This window comes from Scylla paramamosain, chromosome 32 (genome assembly GCF_035594125.1).
Source record: "Scylla paramamosain isolate STU-SP2022 chromosome 32, ASM3559412v1, whole genome shotgun sequence".
Taxonomy (NCBI): domain Eukaryota; kingdom Metazoa; phylum Arthropoda; class Malacostraca; order Decapoda; family Portunidae; genus Scylla; species Scylla paramamosain.
The window spans coordinates 1,381,255-1,386,254 of NC_087182.1; the positions used below are offsets into that span (position 1 = coordinate 1,381,255).

General features: G+C 37.7%; 1 protein-coding gene across 1 annotated transcript in view; it reads left to right on the forward strand.

Moving 5' to 3' along the window:
* The window catches only part of LOC135088998 (carbonic anhydrase-related protein 10-like), a 183,403-nt gene that overhangs the window by 143,258 nt on the left and 35,145 nt on the right, over positions 1 to 5,000 (forward strand). The gene's annotated exons all lie outside the window — the stretch shown is intronic.

Genomic DNA, 5,000 nt, shown 5'->3' on the forward strand with positions numbered 1-5,000 from the left:
CCTCACATCGCTTTCAGATTCCAAACACCCCAGCATAGCCCTACTTTCCCCCTTCCTCTTCCCCTTCCCTTCCATCTCCGCCTTTCATCCTCGCTGCTTGGCACATTTTTAGCTGCGCAGGTAAAACATTCATCGATACTTACCTGGGAAAACTAATTACCTGCTGGGATGAAAAATGTGCCCCCAAAAAAATGTTAGGTTATGATTTTTGAGAGACGATTACACACCTTCATTGTTATCAAGGGTCTGTTTTACATTTTTCATTGTATAACTTCGTGATTTATTTTATTTTTTGTTTTATTTATTTATTTTTTTAAGAGATGTTAAACACGTGTTATTAAGTATGTATTTTTTTCGTTTTTTATGTATTTGTTTATTTATTTTATTTTTTTCTTTACTTTTTTTTATTTGCACGAGTCTGTTTCATACTGTTTATTACATTTTTTCCGTCATTTTTTTTTCTGAGGTGATAAATATATACTCTGTGTTTATTTAGTCTTCCCTTCATATTTCCACGTTTTCACTACAATGGTAAACGAAGGACTTCCAAAAATGTGCTTTATTATTAAACTCTTTCCGTGTACCTTTGATGTTGTAATATTAAGAGACCGTAATTACATGACATGAACCAAATTTTTCACTTCATATCTCCACGTTTTCGTTACACAGAAAGAGGTGAAACTTTTCATTGCGCATCAGATTTTTTAACCTCCATTATCAAATTGTTTCATGTGAGGAGTATCAATACATCTCTAAAACTAAATTAGCTTACTTTTCTGGTTCTCAGGTCGTTATTTAATACTAACGTGTCATTATCCTCCCGCACTGATGTGTAAAAATAAATTAACAAGTAAATACACATAAATAAAAACCTATTTTCTGATCTTACATTGAGATTTTAAGAGAAGTGAGCATCGTGTCATGAATAACCTAACCTAACCTAACCTGACCTGACCTGACCTGACCTGACCTGACCTGACCTGACCATCGTGTCATGAATAACCTAACCTAACCTAACCTAACCATCGTGTCATGAATAACCAAACCTAACCTAAACTTAACCTAATCTAACCTGACCTGACCTGACCTAACCTAACCTGACCTGACCTGACCTAACCCAACCTAACCTAAACTTAACCTAACCTAACCTGACCTAACCTAACCTAAACTTAACCTAATCTGACCTGACCTAACCTGACCCGATCTAACCCAACCTAACCTAAACTTAACCTAATTTGACTTGACCTAACCTGAACTAACATAACCTTAACCTAATCTGACCTGACCTGACCTAACCTGACCTAACCTAACCTAAGCTAATTTAACTCACCACCTCATCTGTCTATGGCCCGGATTTTGAAACACTGCTCTCTCACCATCACAACTTTTCAAGGGCTCTAGTTGAAGTTACACGGATTTTCAAGGGTGCTTTTACGGCTCTAGTGGCAGATTAACACGAGTTCTACGTTATTAATAGGAAAAACAGTCTTGAGAACCCGGCTAATCACCCCTGCGGCATTTGAAAGCATTTGTGGTGAGAGGGCAAAGCGTTTTCTAAATATGGACCTCTCGACAATTGTGACACACTTCTGCGCCGACCTCCGCTGCATTCACAAGGCTCTAGTTGAAGCTACACAGGTTTTCAAGGATGTTTCTGTGATTCTAGTGACATATTAGCTAGATTTCTACGTTATTATGAGGAGAAACACTCTTGAGAACCTGGCTTATTATCTCTATGGCGCTTGAAAGTAGTCGTGGTGAGAGCAAGGAGCTTCTGAATACGAGACTTTCTTCTCCTCTCCCCCATCTGTCCACCACACCTCCCGCTCGCCTCGCTTCCCGCCTCCCTTCCCACCTCGCTGTCCGCCTCGCTTCCCGCCTCCCTTCCCACCTCACTGTCCGCCTAAACTCTCCTTTTCTCTCCTCTCTGCTCCCCGCCTCCCTCTTCTCCTCCCTGCTTTGTCGCTCCCGTTCCGCGTCTGGAAAGAAACTGCAAATTAGGTGCTTAGTGTATTTGTTGCCAGTCGATCTCACCGTGATAAAATAGCACAACATATTGTCTTGGGGAAATTCAACATTTATTTCCTTGTATAATTTTGTTTCGCTTCCTTGTTTCCTTCCTTCCTTCCTTCCTTCCGTTCTTCCTTCTCTTGATTTACGTAATTTTGTTGTTCTTGTTTTTTTTTACTCTAATGTTTTCAATGTTTCTTGCTTTTCTTCTATTTCTTCTTCTTCGTTTCTTCCTTTCGTCTCTTTTTCATCTCTTACATTTACTGGATTTTGTCTCTTCCTTCCTTCCTTCCTTCCTTCCATTCTTTTCCTTCATCATTTTGTTCTTCCCGTTTTCTCTCTCTTATTTTCTTTTTTTTTGCTTCTCTACTTCCTTCATTTCATTCCATTCTTTCTTTTCCATCTCCTACGGTTTGCTAATTTTCTTCCTTTCCCCTTTCCTTTATTTCGTTCTTTTCTTTTTTCCTTTCATCTCTCATGTTTGCTTAGTTTCTTGCTTTACTCCTTCCTTCATTTAATTCCTTTCTCTTTTTTATCTCTTACATTTATTTAATTTTCTCCTTCCTTCATTCCATCATTTTCTCCTCTCTTTCACTACGTTTGTTTAATTAAATTCATCCTCTCCTTCCCCCCTTCCTTCCTTCCTTCCTTTCTTTCTTTCTCCAGTATTTCCTCCTCCTCTTCCTCCTCCTCCTCTTCCTTCTCCTCCAGCGCAGACTGTTAACGGGAAATAGGCAACTCTGATCGTTTCCATATTTTTGTTGGATCAAAATACATTAATAGGCAGAAACGTGTTCCGAACTTGTACTACAGAATGATATATTGAAATAGTTATGACCTGAAAGTTGTTATAGTTTTCATATGCATGCAGTGTTATTCTATTTTATTTATTTCATTTTATTTATTTTTATTTTCATTTTTATTATTTATTTTTGTTTTGCTATCAGTTGTTTCAGTCGTTTTGTATTCTCTCTCTCTCTCTCTCTCTCTCTCTCTCTCTCTCTCTCTCTCTCTCTCTCTCTCTCTCTCTCTCTCTCTCTCTCTCTCGATTTTCATATTTTAGTTTCTTTATTACATTTTTCCTTCTCCTCGGTGTTTCTTTATTGGATCTATCAACTCTCTCGTGTTATTTATATATTTATTTTCCTTTTAATTGTTTTCTTTTTCATATTGATTTTTCTCTCCTGTTTATTGCAAAGCTTTTTTTCTTTCCATTTTCTTTTCCCTTCCACTTATTTATCGTATTTTTCTCCCTATTCATTTTTTTTCATGTTCATTGTATCTTCTATTTATTTCAATTTTTTATCTCTTCATTTTCTTATTCGTCAACTGTTTCCTCTCCTTTTTATTTCAATACGCATCTCGTTTCTTCATTGTTTTAGCTTTCCTTTCTTTTTAACCCTTTCTTTTTACGTCTTTTGTTCGTGTTTTCACATTTTTAACTCCTCACATTTTTCCTTTCTTCCTCCTTTCACTTTTGTACTTTTTTTTCTCTCTTTCTCTCTCTTAACATTCATTCATGCCTTTCTTCGTTAATCTTCATAATGGTTCACATGAAATTGCCGTCTTTTCTTCTTCCCATTTTCCTTCATCATTCTTACCTGTTATCTCTCTCATTCACCTGCGTTCCTTCCTTTTATATCTTCTTTCATTATCTTTCTTTTCATTCTCTCACTGTTTGATAATCCTCCCCCTTTCTTTGCTCTCTTTTCTTTCTTCCATCACGTTTGCCTTCCCTGGATCATCACGTGTTATCTCTATCACTACTTTATTCTTATTTTCTTATATTGCAATCATCATCATATATTTTTCAACCTATTTTTTTTTCCCCGTCCTTTAATCCTTCATCACTTGCAACACTCTCTTCTTCTTTCTTCTTCCGTGTGTGTGTGTATTTCATTATCTCTTCCGTTCTCTAAAGTATTTGCTATTTATCTTTATTCTCTCTGCTATATTCATAATTTTTACTTCTCATATTTTCTCCCTCATATTTACTCATTCTTGCCTGTTTCCTCTTTAGCATACTTAAATCTTTCTTTCTTTTATCTCTTCTGTTTTATCCATTTTACTGCAATCATCACATTCAATTATTTCCTTAATCTTCTCCTTCATCTTTATTCCTTCATTGCCTTCTACTCCATTTATCTTTCTTATTCTCCCTCCCTAATTATTCCCTCTTATTCTCCCATCGTCTTCTACTGTATCTGTTTTCATTATTCTCCTTCATAGCCTCCTATTGCAACTGTCTTCCTTATTTTCCTAACTTCATCATCTACTACATCTGCCTTCCTTATTTTCCCACCTTCATGTTCTACAGCGTCTGTTTCATTAACTTCCTATCTTCATCATCTTCTACAGCGCCTGTTTCCATAATTATCTCCTTTTCGTCGTCTTGTACTGCAACTATTTTCTTTACTCTTACCCCTTCACCTCTTTCTACTGTGTGCTTCCCTCCTTCCTTCACCGCCTCCGACTGCGTATGTTTCCTTGATTTTCCCTCCTTCGTCGTCTTCTACAGTAACTTCTACAGAGTACTCCCTCTCCCAAGATCTTTCCCCTTTATCCCATTCTGCTACATCCCCTTCAGTGCACTCCCGTCCATTATTCCCTTTAGCTTCCGTCTCTCGCTCTCTCCCTTCGGCGTTCCATGACCTCGCTTACTCCCCTTTGGCCGTTTCCCTAGAGTGAGGGGCTGGCGCCATGTACGAGTCTCCTCCAGTTGTTTCTGTCCCTTGCATCTTCCTCTGTGACTCCCATCTTTGTAGTTCTAGCACAATTCCATCCTTCCATCTCATTTTCTTTCCTTCATCTCGATCTTCTTCCCTCACCTGGTTTTCTCTTGACTCTTGTAATCAATTCCTGGTCTTTTCTTCTTATTACGTGACCAAATTATCTTATTGATTTTATCTTCCGCAACTCTATCTACCCTCCATGTCACTCTGTCTTCCCTTCGATCTTCTTCAGTCAACTGTCCAGCTTTCTAATGCAAG